The sequence below is a fragment of the Squalius cephalus genome (genome assembly GCF_949319135.1).
Source record: "Squalius cephalus genome assembly, chromosome: 7".
Classification (NCBI taxonomy): Eukaryota; Metazoa; Chordata; class Actinopteri; order Cypriniformes; family Leuciscidae; genus Squalius; species Squalius cephalus.
Window position 1 is genome coordinate 23049897 of NC_137128.1, and position 21832 is coordinate 23071728.

At 37.6% G+C, this 21832-nt stretch overlaps 1 long non-coding RNA gene across 2 annotated transcripts; it reads left to right on the top strand.

The window, feature by feature from the left end:
* The first annotated feature begins 10929 nt into the window (after positions 1 to 10929).
* Positions 10930 to 21759, top strand: LOC307161169. Of its 2 annotated transcripts, XR_013821694.1 has the most exons (4): positions 10930 to 11035; positions 16230 to 16342; positions 19835 to 19887; positions 21629 to 21759. It is a non-coding gene; the product is annotated as an uncharacterized lncRNA (long non-coding RNA). The 2 variants fall into 2 exon arrangements; XR_013821695.1 differs by lacking the exon at positions 10930 to 11035 and having other exon boundaries at positions 16165 to 16342.
* Positions 21760 to 21832: the final 73 nt, after the last annotated feature.

Sequence of the window (21832 nt, forward strand, 5' to 3'; positions counted from 1 at the left end):
GACCCTGTTTTATCAGAAAGCATGTCATAAAGACAGCTGCATGACCTGAAAGTGGTTGGCTGCCTTGAGTGAGATTAGCTGAGGCGCTATGCTTTGAGCCTGAGGTTAGCATTAATTAGTTATATAAACAGATGCTAGCATGATTGGGACGGCTTTTGGGTGGGTCACTAAGGTGTAGTACTGCTAAAAGTTAAAGCATGAGAGTCAGACACACACACACACACACACAGAGAGAGAGAGAGAGAGAGAGAGAGAGAGAGAGAGAGAGAGAGAGAGAGAGAGAGAGAGAGAGAGAGAGAGAGATTTCCCTCCAGCGGCTAAGGATGATAGCATTCGTGGTCACTGTAAAGACAGAATCATAGCTTGAAGAGGATTTTATTATGTATGACAAATAACTAGTGTGATACATGTAATAACTGAGTTTCCTCTCGTGTTTCTGGTCTCTCATACATGTTAGTTGTGCCTTAATCCAAGACTAAATATGTTGGATAGCATTGGTGGCTTTTAATTCGTACAGCATGCCCTTGTGAAAAATTGCTTAATTGTACTTCAAATCTTAAAAGTATATTTTTAAAAGTGAAGTGCTTGCAGATAATATAATATTAATGAAATAAAAGTCCACTTAAGTAAACTTAAAGAGACTATACTTTAATGACTATGCTAACACTTACCCTTTTAAAAACTGCACTTTGTTATACTATCATCAAGTTTTAAGTACAGTTTAAACCATTAATAAACTTTTAGCATGCTATAAAGAAGTACAAGTTTAACATAAAGCACATAAAGTAACAGATCATAATTCTAACTGTGTTAACATTATATTTAATGTTAATTCATTTTAAATGTACTGAATTGCAACTTCATTACAAATGTACAATTACAAATATATTAAAATACATGACATTCAAGTATCAATAGAAAGTTTATGGCAGGCTTTAAAAACAAATAGATGTGATTTTATAATCAATAAAATCATTCTTGTGAACAAGCATGCATGATTGAGTACTTTATACATGATTGAGCTCTTCTCTGAAGAGAGGTGAGAGCTTGGGCATGAATATGAGATGAGATGTGGGATAATTATTTTGTGAGGGGAAGGTCTTTCCCTCACCGCAGGAGAGCCCACGATACAAGCGTCTTTGTTTCTTCTTGACCTTATCCTGCGATAATTCTCTTGTGCTTAACGGATTGCCTTTCACATTATTCCCACTGAGACGTATTTGTAAAGAGCGCAATGGCACCATGACAACTCTTCCTAACAGACTTTTACCTGTTGTTGTAGTATGACCAGGCTAGACCTTCATTCCTATTATCTGCACTTGGTTCTCACAAAATGTGCAAGTCTTTTTTAAGCACACAGGTCCCCCTGGATGAGCGGGAACATTTACCTCAGCCGCAGGTCTGTTCTGTGGGAACATTGTCGCCGTTTAGTGCAGTACTATGTGGTCAATGGTTGAACCAAGTATAAATCAGGAATTGTACTCCGGGTGGGTCCTAATTCAAATGCTGGCAGGCTGCTGTCTTTTCCATGTTATTCGAGTCCAGTCCGTTGCTGATGAGGCTATCACTATTCCCAGTGGACCATGAGGACCCATCAAAAGCCCTTCTTCCTCTCTTAGAGGTTTTGTTGATCAGGCTGACCAGTCTTAATTATTATTCTGGTTCAATGTGAACAATGGCCATTTCATTGCTCAAAGTTTGTCATAAAGCCATTTGGATTAAGTCCATGAATAAGCTCTGTGCTGGTCGGTTGTGTTGAGAGAACACAAACACTGCTCAGCTAGAACTGGGACTTTGTGTTCAACTGCTTTATTTTCGTTCAGCCTCAATCTGAATGGAACCAATGCGGATCAATATACTTTAAAAACTTAGAAACCATAGAGCTTCTTAATCTTTGAGTCTTTGCCAAAGCTAATGCCCCATGATTCCTTATTACTCTCACATCACGTTTTAGACTAGCTTTTACAGTTGTAGCCACTACATACAGAAAACAGGCTAATATTTGATAAGCTGATCTTGAAATATAAAATACGGCTATTCGTCTTTGTCCGAAATCGCTCCCTATACCCTTAAATAGACACTATTTGAGGGGGCAGCCATTTGTAGAGGTATCTGAAACCATAGTGGACATTATCAAGTGCATTCATTCAATCCCACAATGTACCGCAATAACGGGTGTACAACCGATGTATGCTCAACAGCTAGAGAATATCCATAATGCACTGTGAGAGTCACGCATCGAATGAATACCTGTCTAGCCAGAAGATGGCGATATGTTCCAATGTGGCTACAGAGTAATATCATACAGGTATAAATTCCTTTTTAATTGATTAAATCGATTAATTAAGGTTCATACATGCTTGTTTCCATGGCACCTTTTCATTATTACTGTCAGTTTGCTACATTTTAAATGATTATTAAACAGCAAGCACAAACTATGCAAAAGCGACAGCCCTTCCTGCGCACTAGTGTCTGAATTCACTCACTCGTTTTTATTCACTCCTTCAAATGGATTAAATGGGTGTAGAAATGTAGGGAATATAGTGAATGAGGATATAGGGTGCGATTTCGAACACAGCATTGTTCTCTAATCTCCATCCATACAATACAATATTTATGAAAAAAAAAAGGGTTTTGCTGTAAATTGGCCTCTCATCCACACATAAATGTCATTCTAGGTCACAGAAAACAGGTTTTTGAAAACGACTTCCATAGTGAAGACTTCCAACCCCTTCTAACGTCACAACTGGGCAACTCATGAATGATCTAGAATTCCATGACTATAAATTCCTACTTATAAATACAACTTCACTCTGTCATTTGTATGCTCATTACTCGGAATTACAATATTTCCGAATCCACTTGAAGGGCACATAACATACAAATGTCCATAATGTTCTTCTGTGGTATCTGACAAAAAAAGCTTAAAGCAGGGGTGCAAAACTCAGTTCCTGGAGAGCCACAGCCCTGCAGAGCTTGGTTATTTGAAAACTACTGGTATGTATGTTGGAACAAGGTTGGACATACACTGTAGCTTCTTAGAAATGCGGCACAGTCAAACAGATGCCAGCATGAAGATATGCAAAAAGATGCATAATTAAAAACAATTTAAAAGCTGCGCAGTGCAGTGCAAAAAATAATTATCTGTGAACCAGCCCTAATTGTGCATGTCATTTAGTCATTTGAACAGTAATCATGCAAAATGTGACACTCATCTGAACTTAACTTGTAGGCCATTGTGTTCTAAACCTGGACGCCTTCCAAGTTACAATATGACACTGTGAGAAACTAATATAAGTGTCGGGTTCAAAAGAAAAGAATAGAGCAGAATTATCTTTTCTCAGAATTTGATGGCCTTGTTGTAAAGGCAATATGCTCTCATGAACATGAGAAATCCATAGCCGTAAGCGGTGGTCTTCTAATATCCGTTCTGGAGTCCAGCCTCTCTAACCTAAGCTCTCATAAAGAACATGGACTGGATTCACACTAGAGCATTGGACTGTATGGGGATAGTGCATGTGCGCCGGGAAGTTTGGGTGTCACGAAATGCCTCAAGTCATTATGGGTGAAATTTCCAAACTGAGCTTGACACCATGAAATGGCATTCAGACGCCTATTGTGAGCCTCTATGATAATTAGTCCTTCCCAGATTTGTCTCTGTTATGTAATATGGTGCTTGTTTATTCATATAGGGCTCAGTTTGTGCAAGGTCCCAAGAATTTGAAAGGCTACATTATGGGGAACACGCTAAAGCCTCTTTGAAACTTGAAACAGTTGTAGTCCTGCCGAATCACATGTGTTAGCATGCCGAGCAGGCAAGGGTAAAATCAAATCATGCTGTACGTGAGTTAAAAAATACAGATGCATGCCTTGTTATATAAGTGTGTATTTCATGGCATGTTTGTGGCATGTTTGTGTAGGGCAGTTGTGTGAACGGTAAGCCTCTTAAAGTGAACCAACAGGACAACGCAATTATCGGATGGTGCTGCCAAGGTGTAACAAAGTATACAGTTGGCACTAGCCAAAAATTGCCAGTCAGAGCAGAAGAAACCAGGCAGTCTTTGTGTTGCAACACTGCAGAGTTAAGCTTAAGAATGGATATATTCAGCATCTGTAAGCCCCTTTTCTTCGAAAAATACCCTAGAAAAGTTTGAAAATTAAGATTACTTTGGACTTCATAATAACTGGAGAACAGCTATGAATGACACAGACAGAATAGTCTATCCCTGACCCTTTATATTGCTTTATAGAAGGAGATACATCAAATAAATTTACAGTTAAAATGCTGGTTGCATCTTCTGACATAATACCAAAGCTTTGAAATCCAGAGCAATTGTTTTTCATGGCTGGTGTTAATCTGTTGGATGTGCTGAAAGCAACCAGATAAGCTTCAACAACAATTGCATGAGTCTGTGTGTTTCTTATTGAGCATTTCTTTGCAGCCAACCATCATGTAATGTTTATTATTAGAATGTTATATAAAAAAAACTAGTTTAAATGAATTATGTTCAGATTACATATGCACATCATTAGAAATCTTGTTCTGTCATGACAACTCTTGTTGTGTTTGACATGGTAATAATGGATATGACAATGTTAACATGTTAGGTCTTGGCGGAATAGATCTGCTACGCTGCTGCTGCTGCTGCTGTTATTGTTGCTGCTGCAAAGCAAGTACAGGACTTGTGAGTCCTTGTGAATCACTCCGCCCAAGTAGCAGTGCTTCACCTTCTGAGAATATAGTTCCCAGTATGTACACGGTTAAAAGATGGCTGTGTCTCATGTGACCTTGTTATTTGTACACGCTGTGAAATCACAACATGTAAATAGGAAAATGTTGGTGTTATTTTGTCACTTATTGGGAGCAGTATGCTAGCTGGAGCCGTTTACCTCCAGTCTTTGTGCTAAGCTAGGCTAGCGGTGAGTGCGTCAGACAGAGTTACGGCACGCACGGAGATAAAAAAGGTATGTATGGACTTATCTAACTCTGGGGGATACGGTGAATAAGCAAAAGTCCCAAAAATTCGGCGTGTTCCTTTAAGCCCTGTATTTCAACTTTTCCACAAATGTTTGCTATTTATTTAAATCTGGTGATTAGGTCTGAGGTTTCAGTATTTAGATCAAGAATTGCACTGCAAAAAAAAAATAAAAAAATAATAATGATCCTAATTTTGCCATGTTTTTCAATAAAAAAAAAAAACCAAAACATCCCTAAAACAAGATACAACTATGTAATATAGCACTTATACACTCACCTAAAGGATTATTAAGAACACATGTTCAATTTCTCATTAATGCAATTATGTAATCAACCAATCACATGGCAGTTGCTTCAATGCATTTAGGGGTGTGGTCCTGGTCAAGACAATCTCCTGAACTCCAAACTGAATGTCAGAATGGGAAGGAAAGGTGATTTAAGCAATTTTGAGCGTGGCATGGTTGTTGGTGCCAGACGGGCCGGTCTGAGTATTTCACAATCTGCTCAGTTACTGGGATTTTTACGCACAACCATTTCTAGGGTTTACAAAGAATGGTGTGAAAAGGGAAAAACATCCAGTATGCGGCAGTCCTGTGGGCGAAAATGCCTTGTTGATGCTAGAGGTCAGAGGAGAATGGGCCGACTGATTCAAGCTGATAGAAGAGCAACTTTGACTGAAATAACCACTCGTTACAACCGAGGTATGCAGCAAAGCATTTGTGAAGCCACAACACGCACAACCTTGAGGCGGATGGGCTACAACAGCAGAAGACCCCACCGGGTACCACTCATCTCCACTACAAATAGGAAAAAGAGGCTACAATTTGCATGAGCTCACCAAAATTGGACAGTTGAAGACTGGAAAAATGTTGCCTGGTCTGATGAGTCTCGATTTCTGTTGAGACATTCAGATGGTAGAGTCAGAATTTGGCGTAAACAGAATGAGAACATGGATCCATCATGCCTTGTTACCACTGTGCAGGCTGGTGGTGGTGGTGTAATGGTTTGGGGGATGTTTTCTTGGCACACTTTAGACCCCTTAGTGCCAATTGGGCATCGTTTAAATGCCACGGCCTACCTGAGCATTGTTTCTGACCATGTCCATCCCTTTATGACCACCATGTACCCATCCTCTGATGGCTACTTCCAGCAGGATAATGCACCATGTCACAAACCTCGAATCATTTCAAATTGGTTTCTTAAACATGACAATGAGTTCACAGTCACCAGATCTCAACCCAATAGAGCATCTTTGGGATGTGGTGGAACGGGAGCTTCATGCCCTGGATGTGCATCCCACAAATCTCCATCAACTGCAAGATGCTATCCTATCAATATGGGCCAACATTTCTAAAGAATGCTTTCAGCACCTTGTTGAATCAATGCCACGTATAATTAAGGCAGTTCTGAAGGCGAAAGGGGGTCAAACACAGTATTAGTATGGTGTTCCTAATAATCCTTTAGGTGAGTGTATGCTTATATAACATATAAGTGTAATCTAGCATTTCTTTTTAAGATGAGTGGATTGAGCTATTATGAGTTTTAATTTCACAATATATATTCTAAAAATAAAAATTCCTTTGTGAGACTAAAAATATCTTTGTTAAACATAAATCTTTCATCTCTGGGTGCTTATTAAGTGAGCGATTGTGCGCTTCAGAGAGTTTCTTTGTTAATGATGGATTCTGACATCAGCCTCACACTGTTTGAATCACATGGCAGGGAAGATGTTTGGCACAGGGACACTGACACATCACCAGACACAACCACATTTGCAGAGGCTTTGCTTCTTTCACAATCAAACAAGCACTTGCTCTGATGCTCTGTAATACCAATGAGTAAAAAATGGTTGATTCTTACACTGTGGCCTCTGTATTGACTATACAAAATATCTCACCCAAATTATGACTTGATGGCATAACAATCTGCCTTTTATTTTGTAGGATCAATGATAAGATACTAGATAAAGGGCAATAACATGGCAGTACACCATCATTATTTTTCAGGGTTACAAATTATGTTTCTCATACACCAATCTGCTGACTGATATATAATGAGATCGGTGGTTCTTAACCTTTTTGACTTGAAGGTCCCCTGTGTTCCAGGCCCGGTGCCACGAGGCACGAGGGGGCAAAATATCTGATTTGTGCCCCCTCAGATCAGATAGGTGCCCTCCTACTGTAATCCTACTAGGCACAGTATTTCACAAATCCCAAAACCGAATTTACAAAATAACAAATCCAACTCCAATTTGTACCTTTAATGAGCCCTGCAACACATTTAAGCGTGAGCAGATTTGCGTTTCACAACTTTTCTCTCTTTTCTCAGTCCAACAGGAAGTCCAACTAAGCAGATCGGTGAACAGATTAGGAAGTCCTAGCGAGGGCTGAAAGAGACAGGACCAAGTGGGCCGTAACAGCCCAGGCCATCACTGAGGAAACATTATATGAAGGGCTATTGTGCGAGCTAAACACTGCTGCTTTATGGAACTGAACCTGTAAACTCTCAGTGGACTCTGTTGTTTTGTTGTATAAGAGACTGTTCTGTGAGTGCTAGAAATCTCACAGGAAATACTGAACCAGACCCCTGTATTATGTAGGCAGGGCTGACTCGGTCAACAAATCCAAAGTATTGTGTTTTGCGGCAGTGTAAACCTGGAGTTTTAGTTATCCATAGAAAGTAATTGAAAAGGGAGAACACTCCTGTCTGACCCGACGTTCAGTAACCACAATTCAAGTGTATGTCTGGGTACATTGTATTATGATCTGGACAAAAGTCTATTCATTAAATGTCAAACCTAAGTAGAGCTAGTGAACAACTGTTATGCAGCAGACTGGTTGAGTTACAATAAATTTCTCTTGCACACATCTCTCAACCATATTCACTAAGAGAAAGATAGGTTTCCATGGCAGTATGTCGGTGTAGGTGAGCTTTACAGAATGTGGTGCCAAGGATGTTCTGTCCATGTAATGATTCCAAATATATTGTTTCTCTGTGCCGTTGTCGTTATAGCTGTACTGAACTCTACTATATCTTTATCATTATCTGTTACCGTTCTTGGTGTGAAAGGGCTTTTTCCAGTGGGAGAGGGCCACTCTGGTGTCAATTTTTTGTGCTTTGAGCTTTAAATCAAAGTTTTAATGTCAGAGCTGATTGATTTGATCCATCGTTTTAAACTTTTTATTGAATAATTCTTGAAATCCCGATGGGGACTTCCAAACACTTCTACAGTCAAGTCCAGTGAGAAAATGTCCGGTCACTGCTCCATCATCATCATGAGCTTTATCCATTCCTGGAGCTTGTAGCAAACCCAGGCTTTCTTACTTTCACTCTCATACCCAAAAGTCAACCTCTGCCACGGGTTACATCTTTACAGTCGTCTAATTTTTGAAGGGGTCATTGAGTTGATCTTAATTTTGTAAATATTATGTGTTTACACTTTAAAAAAGATCTGTAGTACAATGCCTAGGTCTACATTAAACTGGGACATACTCTGTTGCTTAGCAACTGTAAGGTTATCCTTGTGGCAGTTTTGCTGGCTGTCTCTTGCTGTTATGAGCTACACACTGAGAGTTTCAGAAACACATTCTGTTCTGATTTCATTTCTGTAGACAGACTCCATTCACAGAACACGCACATGCCATCAAAAACAACAACAATGAAAACGAATGCAGTAATAGTGTCCAGTTTTGGTCAGCATAGTGTGTGAGGAATGCCAGCTGCACAAGACAATCATTATTGCGGAACATACAAAGAATTTTCATGTTATTCCAACTAAAATAGAACATAATCATCATGTAACATGCGCAACACATCACAAGTCACATTTGTAACATTTGTGTATTACACAGACATAAGACAACAGTTCATTGCATCGAAATTACAGTAAAAACAGTAATGTTATGAAATTTTAAAATAACTATTTTCTATTTTAATATTTTTAAAATGTAATTTTTTCCTGAGCTGAATTTTTGTATTAGTTCAGCTTCATTACTCCAGTCTTCAGTGTCACATGATCCTTCAGAAATCATTCTAATATGATGATTTGCAGCTAAAGAAACATTTCTTATTATTATCAATGTTGTGCTGCTATCAATTATCAACTGTCACAAACAGCTGTGCTTAAATATTTTTTGGAAACCGTGATACATTTTTTTATTCTTTAATGAATAGAAAGCTCAAAAGAACAGCATTTATTTATAAATCACTATTTCATTCTGTTTGGTAAAACAGTTTAGTTGACTTGAAGTTGTTTCATGCCTCAGTGAAACTTTGTGCATTGAATTATCTGAATGAAGCATTTTTTTTACATGTCAGCATCACTCCTGTGTCCGAGTCACAAGAAGGCGTCAATAGTGCAACTCTCAACAACTGTACACATAAATCACAGCTCTTAAAAGCAGGGCCTTCTCTCTTTTTGTGAAGGCCGGAAAAGGCCGAACCATCCCCAACTTGTGGTCTTGTTAAAAGATGCTTAGCTAAGAATTATGTGCCAAGTGAAAAGGGGGTGTTTGCACTGCCTGTTTCCCCCAAGTGCATTCTCTTGAACAATCTGCTGTCAGGGGGGATCCAGATCGGAACCAATGATTGGTGGACCAGAGTGGCTATTGCGGCATGGGGTGATGAAGGGGGGACGTAATGAGAAAGCTGTCCCCGGAGGTCCCTGTCCACATAAAGGCATGATTATTCCCCCTCTTGGCAAGGGCAGCTGATGGCAGGACTGGTCAGACACTGGACTCAGTATTCTTCGGTCTCATTAGACGAGCTCCTCCCGGTCACAGCATCGAGCTTGTTTGTTTTTTTGGGGAGCACTGTGGGAAAGTCATTAAAGTGTAAAGCATCCCCTTTTATTTCTCTCTGAGGGATCCTTTTAGAAAAGAGAGAGCGAGATGATGAGATCCTGCTGGTAATGAGCGGAGAACTGACCACACCAGCAAACCGACACAGTTCTCCATCAATGTGGCATCCATTCAGCCCATCTCCTGGGAAGAATAGACACACTACACTGTTTGATCTGTGCTCCTCGTCTGCTCTCAAACACCAGCTTTCACTGATATTTTATTACAGCACTGCTTCCTTCCAACAGAGCCCATCAAATCATCATTTATTTAAGTGGCTCCCCTACACACCTGTTGTATAATCAATCTTGATGAGCTAATGGAGGCTTGCCACCAGCTATTTAGCCAGTTTACTGCTCAGCAATTGAGAATGAAGTGCTTCAAACAGGTGAATCAGGGACCTTGACCTGCGCTCGTGCAAAGAAAGACGTCCCATCCGTTGTGGAGGAACATTAGACATCACATCGCAACATTTATTTCCATCAAGAGGTGCATCAATTTTTGGTCAATATCTTGTATTGACAATGTAAGAGTCAAGCACTCTGTAAAGTCTCCTCCAGCACATCCCAGACTTTCAATGAATTTAAGGCCTGGACTCAGAGGTGCCGATTCATGTGTGAAAATGATTCTTCATGCTCCCTCCTAACCATTCTTTCACAATTTGAGCCTGATGAATCTTGACATTGGCATTGGACATGATGTGTATTCCTACATGGTTGTTTAAGAAATGAAAACTACACACCCCATCAATTAGGGTTAGAATAACTGCTGCCAAACATATAACATAACAATCACTGCAGTAATGATCCAATCATAGAGTTTTAAGCATTTGCCTATTTAAATACAAACAGCAACAGCAACTTTTTTGGGCCATAATAGGCTAGACAATATACATAGGCTACCTTTAATAATATCTTAATATTATTTCATCATAATATACACATCTAAATGTGTTGGGATTTTGATTGCTGATTCAGATGACTGCATATTTCAGTCTAATAATAATAATGAAAAAGTATTTATGAGAAGAAAAGAGGCATCGTTTTAAAATACAGCTGTGAACCAGTTTGAAGCAGTTTGATTCATCACATCAGATCTGTGCTGTGGTGGAGGCCTCTACTGGTGAGCAGTGGTAGCGCAACTTGTTTACCAATCCCATCCATCATGATGCCATGCGGGTGAATCTCCTGCAGAATGGAGCGCCAGTTCTTCGCGTTTGGTGAGCTAAATATTAAGCAAAATGATCAATAATTCAATCCATGCTGTCATCCTGTTTCTAGTAAAGTCTTGTAAGTTAATATTAGATCACTGAACCAAGTATAGGCCTACAAAAGAAAGTACACAAGCATGTTAAGCAAATATGGACTTTATAAGATTCAAATAATTTAACTTGGCAATATGCCAAGTGTACTTTGTTCTTACCAAATCTATTTTGGGCTGCACGTTCTATTGATCTATTTGAATATGTATAGTCAAAGGGTCACAGTTAGATCAATCTCATGCATGCATGAAAGAGCCATTACCTCATCATATAGACAAAAATAAAACGTCATTGATCAGTTTCTCTTTGTAAAGGAAAGCCCATGTAAGATATTAATGGCCAGAGCAACACAGAATCTCTGCCAAGCATCTCGTCTCATAGTAAAGTACTTCTGTTTAAAAGCAGCAAGAGTGCAGTCAGTCACATCAATGGTATTTCTCAGGATGTGTTTTGATGATTCGCATTGAGGGGTCTGAAAAGAAGCTTACGCAACAGCAGTGGATCATTTGTATAACTTGTGCTTACTATAGGCTGGAGGGAGGTCAGAGTTGTAGGCTACTCTTTGTCTAGGGTCATTGGTATTCCTAATGGCTTTGATGAGCAAAAAAAAAAAAAAATTCCTTATTAAACAGTTTATATGAAACTCTCACACATTTTGTTTTTGTGCCAGGGTGCCCTTTAATTCCCATCACAGTGTTTCCCTGCAACAGAAGCCTGTGCACTGACATTCTTGGAAAATTCTGTGCAAATTAACCACACCTTAAATTACAGCATTGATGTTGCAATCTAAACAAACATCACCAATAAAAAAATGTTACGTTGTAAATATTATCTATATCAATTTTAAAGAAATTATTATTACTTCTTCTGCATAGCAGGGTTATTATCATTAGTTAAAACCATTTAAACCATTTTTGTTAATCGAAATAAAGCTGAAATAAAATAAAACAAAAATATCAGATGAAAAACTTAAAGTAAACAAAAATGAGAATTTTTTCCTCGGCTGCTAACTGAAATTACTAACTGAAAATACAAAACTAAAACTGAAACTAAAATAAATGAAACTAAATAGTAATATTAAACCCAAAACTAATCAAATGTGAAAGGACATAACAGAATTACTAAAAAAATAAACTATAATTAAAATAAAACAGAAAACCCTAGTTTAAAATATTACAAAAAACTATAATAATATTTAAATAATATTCAAAATAACACTGCTGCATAGGGACAGTCAAATAAAAATGTAAAGTCGAAAGAAAAAAATGATAACAATTACATGTTAAAAAAACTAGAAGGAAAATGCACTTAATAAATGTTAAAATATTGGAAGATCTATATTTTCAGTCCAAATTGCATAGCTTTGGTGTTGCAAAAAATGTGTCAGTTTCGTGTTGTGACCCAAATTTGCACATAAAGAACATGGACACATGATTTGCATAATATTTTTAATACAGTGCATATACACCTCTATCCAGACAGGAGAGATAATATATTGATATGTATGCACATTATGAATATTATCATATCCAATTTTACATCAGCAAGATGCCAGATGAACAAAGCAAAGACATACTTGTCTTCAAATAATGGTAAACTGATAAACAGCAGTGAGGCCATTCTCATGCGAGAGCTCCAGTCTCCACTGGTCTTTCCCAGTATACTCCGTATTAAAGAGCTGGGTTAGTTACATAACCGCTGTCTGCTTGCATTGAACTCTTGCGGCTCGTCTTTCCTTAATCTCTTCTGCTTGATTATTCTCTCTCTTTCTAAGCCCCTCCCTGACGCACTCAAGCTGGGGACACAGACGAGGTTTCTTACACACACACACACACACACACACACACTCTCTCCCGAGAAAAACCGCCACGGTCCAGTTCTGAGCGGATCGGGAAAGCTGAGGAACCCCGTCTGTCCCTCAGGGGAGCACAAGGGATTTCAGACAAGAGAATCACGCCATACTGTCACACAAACAGAGTCACACGCATCTGCAGACAGTGCAACTCTCCTACTCTACTTCGTTTGGTAGGTTTAGTCAAATCTGGGTTAAAAGAAGAGGTTAGTGAATAAAATATCTCATAGGTGTTGAGACTGTTCATTAGTGACACCTTATGCATATATTCCTGACTAAGCATAACAACTCTTTAGTCATTACTATTGCTGTTTTTGGGCCTATTCAAATTACAAACAAGTCTCTAACAAACAGTGTACATGACACTTACATTTGCATGTGGTTGCATGAAAGGGCCATCCAAGACTGGGTGCCAGTTATCATATTAGGCAATTGTGTATGAAAACGTGCTTCTGCAAGAATGCATATGCAGTGGTAATTAGTAACAGACTGTCCAAACATATTTTGACTCATTCATTCAATCCACTGCTCATTAGCATTCTGCACCTTCACTTCCCAGGCTGCCGCATCCCAAAAACCACACTAAAATTTGCCAGTTCTTCTGAGAGAATATTCACTTGGAAATACACAAGGCTGGAGCAGAAAAATAAGATTTCGAATCAAGTTTGTGCTTTTTGTTATGTTTAGGTCACATTAAACTGACTTGAAAACGTATCTTCATAAGCCTCTTATGTATATGTATAAATGTTATCGTATCTTCATATGCCTCTTATGCATATAGTGTGTGAATTTCCACAGACCCTCAATCTTAAAATAAGAGAATCATCATGGAAACAAATAATATGATTAAATAAATATGATTGAAATTTTTGAAAGCATTGAAATTATGATAAGATAATCTAATTAGTAATAGCCCATTTGTTGTATTAATATATGTTAATATGTGAATATATTTACATTTTATACAAACAACAGATTAAAAAAATAAAGAAATTATCATAAAATGAAAGAAAAAAAAACAAGGCTGAAAAAAACCCCATATATGAACACCATATCAACCATTTCTCAAAACAGTGTTATCTTAATATTATTTAAATACTGTTACATTTATAGATATTTTGAATCAGATTGAATTGTATATATCTTTTGTTTTATTTCTATTTAGTTTTTTAAAGTTACATTTTTTTAATTTTAATTAACAAAAACTTTTTAAATAGATTTAGTTAACAATAACAACACTATCTCAAAAGCAATATAATAGCATAAAAATATGGTTTTGCTCTTTCAATATATCGCTGGTTCAAATAAATTAATGAATTAATGAAAAAAATCATAGTCATCATTCAACACTGTTGTGATTGTTGTTTTTACTCACTTTTATGCATTTCAGTTGCTTATTCATTGTAGATCAGGAGGGCGACCTTCACTGTGACCTCTGCATTCCACATTACAACTACATTACATCGCTGCATTTCACCAGCACGGTTTGCCATCCTCACAGACTGTAAATCATTATACAGTCATGCTGGGTCATGTATGATGGGCAGGATTAGCATATGACTAATCATATTTACGCTTGTTGTAATAAAACAACACCTCCAACATGTTGCAAACATCTGGAACGACACATGAACACATTCTCAGAAGAGCTCATGCTGAGTAGTGTCAGCTATCCTTGTTCTTGTTTAAAGGAACATGAAGACAAATCTCAAAACAGGCTGTATTTTAGAGGTGCCGTCAGTCCAACTGACCCCGAGTGACTCTGTTGAGTAACTAAGAATGGTTTCCGAGGACAGCTGAATTAAGAGACAGTGCTGCTGATAAACACGTTTATTAAATCCAGCCAGAAGCTAGAGCATGGCCAGATAAACTCTTACACTAAAGTACTTCAAGAGAACTTTGCTCTTTGATCAAATCATCTTGACATTGAAACAGCTGTGGGTATGATAATGCGAGCAGTTTATTGCATCACAAAATGTAATTAAATGGTTCAGGTAAAAAGAGATAGCATTGTGAATGTGTTATGTGAATGTGTAATCACTAAATGAACCTAATGACATCTCTAGTATAAAGAGTACACTTCTGAAATATCAAAAGAGATAAAGGAATGTCTTGTCTTGTTTTCTCTGCTATTGTTCTACGACAAATTATTGTAAAATGTATGTTACAAATACAAATTTTATTATACAGGTAAAGTACAGATCAAGACAGGTTTGTCGTTATTAGCAGCAGATCAGCAGCTTTATTTTACATACTTAATTTATTTACCATGTTTAAGATGGCATGTGATTCAGATACATTAATGCATATGCAAAAATGTAATACACATGGTATTTGCACTTCTCCCAATGGAGAGAAAAGCTTAATATGGTTTAATGTGGTAATGAAGCAAATTTACTGTCAAATTTACTGTCATTCAGACTTATTGTGTTTTTCATACTTATTAGAACAATACATGCATCAGAGATTAGGAACTCGCTTTATTTGATCTATTCTAACAGACACAACTCAAAGGAACTGGTCGAGATATTGTGTAGTTTCAGATGAAGCTAAAATATTCTAGTGTTATAATAAATTTGTGACTAGTACCCTCTGGTGGAAAAAGGTTTCACTACTGAAACAAACGGAGAATGTTTTTGAACCAAAAAAGCTGAGCTTAGAGATGCCTAAGGAGTGTGGAAGTGCCAACTAAATATATATATTTTTTATATTAAATCTTTTTTTTTTTAATAATTTAGTAGGTAAGTATTTTTTAATAACCAGATTGTCATGAACCATATTTAAAGTCCTGAAATCAAAATTGACCCTATTTAATTAGTTAGCGCATATTACTAGTCTTATGGTGAAAAATTAATCCGTTCAAGTTAATACACAGAAAAAAAATTGTTTGCCGTCGTAATCTTTAATCAAAGTCTGAAAAGTTACTTCCGGTCTGGAATGGCGTTCCTTCTCTGATGATGTAGGTTTGACAGCTTGGGTTGGGAAACGCTTAACCACTCCCCTCAAACCGTTAGTCTGAGCAGAGATGGAGAGGAGGAGCGCTAGAGTAAACCCTGCTCTCTGTTCAATATTCCTTTTCACTGGGAAATACCTCACAACATTGGAGAAAAGTCGTTTGCAACTTCCGGTTCACGCGGACTTTAATTCTTTTTAAATTTAGTTGATGCTTCTGACCTGTAGTTTCATGAAAGACCGACTGAGGGCGCTGTCTGCCAGTAAAATCCGTTGGAGAACACAGTCACGTTTTATAAATTGACAATTAAGCACACACACATAACAAATTTTCTTTTTCTTTCTCAGCATTTCGGGCTGGATTGATTGGAACATTGCATTTATATGAGCTGAAGCGAATTTCCACAATACGGACAGCTTCACGAGCAACCATAAGAGTGTAGCCTAATGTTATCAGCATGGTAGGTGTATTAACTCTGCATCTCAAGTGTTGTCTTCAAAAAATTTACACAAATTGAAAACAGGTTGACGTGGTTTGGACGAACATAGCAGTGGATGAAACAAAAATGTTTTAAACTTGTAACAACATTTGATTAGGCCTATATAGCCTAGTTGTTCATATTATAGGCTAGTTGACTTGTCTGTTTTGCAGTGTGGTTGTATTGTGTTCCCCTTAGCAAAAATTTAGCTTGGAGCACAAAAGTTAGGCTACGTTAATTTAAGAGGGGGTTGAATGAGGTGTTTGAAACCATAACACACATTGGACGTTTTTATTTACCGAGATATAGCCATTGCTACAACTTCGCAGTGTCACAAACAACTAGCCACAGTCTCCTTTATATAGGCCTACTGCAGGGGTGCCCAAACTCGGTCCTGGAGGGCCACTGTCCTGCAGAGTTTAGCTCCAACTTGCTGCTGTGACTATTCTTTATTCGTTTTTTTTTTTCACAACCGCTACATCGCCTTGTCTCGTTGTTAAACTAGTGCATATTTACAAATATGAATAATCATTTGAAGCGTATTATTAGCCTATACACAGCAAAAATAGCTGGTGAATGTTTGCCATTGAATGGAAGGTTAAGTATCATTTTGGCTTTAATAAGATTTTACCAACAGGAAAGAATAAACCTGGTGTCCTCCATGGTTTCTGTTCTTTCCAAACAACACAGCACTTACATGCGAAGAACTTGTAATCACAACTTCAGAAGTAGGGAGTAGGAAATTTCCGTTAGCACGTGAAGGCAGCATAAGCTAATAATTCCCAAACTTCCTTACAAACAAGCGCATAATCAGTTCAACTCTTACAGTTATGTGACGCGGTTTTGGTCTTAAATTGTAGTTTTTTTTTTTTTTTTTTTTTTTTTTTACAATTTCGATTTTTTTTTTTTTTTTTTTTCTCCAGGGTAGGGTAAGACACCCCTGATATACTGGGATATTCAGCTGCAGGCAAGTGGTACTCTTTAAAGTCGGCATGAAGCGGAAGTTACAATAGTGTTTTCTTCCCTATTGTGACATACATCCAAGTGAAACAGCTTCTCAAACAAGAAAAAATGTAGGGCAGGACTTGATTTTGTTCATCAGGAATTGATTGGATTGTTGGATAGTTGTGGTTTGCTATTGCTGCACTGTAAAAAGTGAAAATGTGCAGTTGTTGCTTTGAGGTATTTCTACCCTGATTCTACCTAAATTCTAATTTTGTGGTTGTAACCTAATTCAATCAGGTTTATGCAGGCTAACATAAAACAAGGGTATGCTGTTTTAACTCAGTTGAGTTACATTGACCCCAATATACAATTTCCAATAAAGCTCAGGATGGACACATGCACGCTACGACTGCACCACACCTATAGAGGGCAGTATAGTCATAATTTGTGTCAGCTATACAGGAGATGCTCTGAAGGACAAAGAAGAAGAAAAGGTTTGTATTTGTCCACTTCTTACTGATTGGCAATTTTTGCTTCAATGAGAAATTGAATGATTTGGGGTTATTATACACATTATGTTGCATCAAAGTTCAAATCACAATTGACAGTGCTACTCCTAAGCACAATGGTAGCCACACAATTCAATAACAGAAACTCCTAAATGCCCAACAAAACTGAACATTAAACATTAACATAAACTAACATAAAATAACACTTACTTGTTTCCTAAATTTACTCTCCTAATGCAGTCCCTTGCAAAGCATGCTGGGAAGTACAGATCCACTGCCCAGGGCTGCATTTCTTAAAAGCATCGTGAGCTGTTGTTGATCGTAGAGACCATTGGTGGCAAACACTCTACAATCTACTAGGCTTACAATTATATACATTGTGCATAATGATGTGTATTTGTAATCAAGGTGGAAAACAAGTTATTTTAGATGTTACCACATGAAGTACATTTTCTGAGTTGAACTGACAACACATTTTTGTGTGATCTCATGTCCCCTTGCACCAGTGAACCCATCATCATGCTGAATTTTACATCATTTTAGAAAGAAAATAATGATGTGCACAGATAAATTATTAATAATGATTACATTACACAATGTGTTTATTTGTGCTATATAAATAATTGAATGAAATGATGAATGCAGTATTCCATAAAAAAGCAAGAATTGTGAATTTCTTGGGGGCTTTAAAGATGGTTAGTAAATCTATCGTGTGAACCTCTTATAAAGCCAACGCTCAACAATTTGTAACTATTTTATGTTTTGTTGAATTGATGGCTAATTCATATGAATTTGTACGATCTTATTTTTGTACGTTTTTGTACAATTTGCTTACACCCCACTGACAGTTACATTTAGGGGTGGACCTTCTTGCTTACTTTTTTCTTTATTAGGGGTTCAAGCATGAAATGCTGAAACCCTATTGTAATTGTAAGGATTCGTAAAACGCATCGTGCAGGCCAAACCGTAAGGCCTAGAGACGTGAAACCTGGCCAGATGGTAGGCCTCAATTTGGGGACAACCTATCAGAGTATGACCCCGATTGGCCCATAGGTGGCGCTACAGCAACCAAAAGTACAAAATCGCTCATAACTCTTAGGCCGTTTGACCTAGACTCAAGTTTTTGCGAATTAGTCCCTGGTTTTTCGCCCGATCGGAACCAGACCAGTCTAGGACAATTCTCTGGACTCTCTAGATCAATAATTATCGAAAAAAAGTTGAACTTTTGCATTTGGGTGCCTGCAACAGGGCCAGTTAGAAAAGGGGCGTGGCAAAATACACTCAAAAGCCTATAAATCCCAAATGAAAACTCAGAACTTCACCAAAATTGATGAGCATGTGTTGCATGTCATCATTAACAAGCATGCACAATTTTATGGAGATCGGACCATAGGTGGCGCTATAACTGTCAAAAAGCTTTGAAAACCATATATTTCCTATGGTAAATTGCCTGTATTGGCTGTAAATTCACTTTACCATCTATGATATCAGTGGTTAAAAGTTTGCTAAATAAAATTTTATGTCTTTTGATGCTTGTGTGCTTAAAGGCCTTAAATGCTTGAACCCCGATAAATGCTGCTTGCAGCTTTAATTTTTTTTTAAATTTGTATAAATCACATTGTACGAAATCACACTAAACCTTGTGAAATTCTTTTTATATTCATGATTTTTTTAGATTCTAGTGGCTGAATTTGGTTTTGAGACTAGAAAGTGAACATCCGAGTTAATAACAGTTTCAGCTATGAGCTTGCTTCTTCACATACTATTTTCTTAACAGGTAAGCATATGTGAAAAGTAATTGAACCTCTTGTTTGAGAGAGCTATCCATATAGCATGTCAGTCCAGTGAAGTAAATGGGATCAGCCTCGCAACCATTGTAGCCACACGTTACATCAAATGCAGTTTTATATTGCTTGAAATGACAAAATGTCAAACAGCATTTAAGAATCTTGCTTTTAATGTATATTCTGGCATGCCAATAGTGTTTTTTCATTATCTAATGTAACACTTTTTTTCACAGATATACTCAAAAGAACAAAGAGAAGGGTTCAGAAAAGACAGGAGTCAAAACAGGTGTGGACACAATTCTAATTGAATTATGCATGTGGGAGTTAAACAGTGTATAATTATGATGTGTACAACTTACAAAACACACAATTCAATTTTTCAGTGCCAACAATACTTAAAACATTTTACTCAACGTGGCCTTTTGCCAAATTAATAACAATAACGCAAATCGCCATTATCAAAACCTTTCAACCCGCATCTCATTGCACTTCCCTCCATTTAAATACCTGTTTGAAAACACACATGGTAGAAAGTAATGAACACCACATCTCTATAAACACAGCAATACCACATAAACAAATGTTCTCATTTGACATTTGAGTAGCCCTCGCTGGTTTGATCCTGAGATCACTGTCATTATTAAGGCAGCATTCAATTCATTCAGACTATAGCAGATGTGTAGATGGCAAATAGCAGCTTACAGACAAAGGTGGACGTACAGTAGTTTGTAGGGTCTGATATTATATAAGCATGCCAATGTTTCCACGGCTCCCTATCCAACTTCTTGTTTCCCTAAAACTACACGGAAAGCTCACAATCCTGTGACAAACAAGCGGATCAATGAGTTTAATGTTTCTCTTGAATTCATTGAGGATTTTTGATGCACTTTTTGTAAGCATGCAGTACATGTTGCACTTTCTTCAACACTCATCACCCATATGACTTATAATAAATATACAGCACTATATTACACAGCTGAAAGTACATGAACGGATGCAAATGAAAAGAAACACCAGTACAGAATTATTACATTAAAAATCAGCCCTTTTATCTGGTTGGAACTGATGAATATGACAACGAGAGAAAATCTAAAACCGTAGCTACTTTTAAAAACTTCATTAGATCGTATTCATTTTTTTAAAATTATAACTGGATAATGTCCTTTGCTTTTTCGGCGACCGAAAGCTGCTTTTAGCTGAACTCTCTGGTAGAATCAACATGAGGGAAATTATTTCGCTGTTTGGTTTGAACCATCAGTGTGGGTCAGTGATGGAGGGCATGTTTGAGAACAATTCTGGCTCTTGCTTTCAAATGGCAAAGGAAAACCAGGGGGCACAGAGACATTTTGTGGAGGTATACTGTGAGCAGATGTAGGCAGTATATTCAGATGTTACTGTGCTGTTGACGTTAGACAGGTATTGACAACAGAAGAGGGATACTAGGAGGAGAAAACAGCCTTTGGCAATCATAAGGGAAAGAAATATCGTTTTACTTGGCAGCATTATAAACCACAGTGTAAAATAAAGACTGAAGGCTTGCGGCTAGTTTCTTTTTCACAGAAAAATGGGCTGTTGGCTCATTAAATAATGTCACATCTCTCATGAACAAACAAATTGCAACAACAGAACGAGTACAAGCTGAATAACGTGGATACGCTTATAATTTTAATTTCTATAAAAGTGTTTATTCCGTCTGTCATTGAAGTCGAACTACCTGTCCAATTTGAACTCGAACTATGGCACTGCTTAGCAACCTCGTTTTCTCGTTTCACAAGAAAAAAACATCAGTACTTCCGCACAGTGTCGCGGTTTTTTTTAAGCATCCGATAAAGACAAAATCCAAAGTGTTCGGCCACAGAGTGTCATCGAAAAAAGACTGTTTACCCTTGAATGTATTTTAATGTTTAAAATGACAAAGACAAAATATTTAAGAGAAAATATACAACATCCAAAAACTCTGTTTTTTGGTCTGTGCACTGACATATGACAATGCGCAGTCTAATGTCTTTCTCCGTTCTGTTTCTTAGGCTCGTCTCCAAAGCCATCTTTACACAACAGCTGATTCTGTCTCTTCTGAGCGCAGTAACTGTGAATGCTCTGAGTAACAGTGGCACAGTATGAATATGTGAAGCACGCCACAGTGATTCACCTTTCAAGGCTCTCTCTCTTTGGATACGAGAGCATAAGAGAACACAAAAAGCTCTTCATATGCTTCTCACATACCTCTGTCA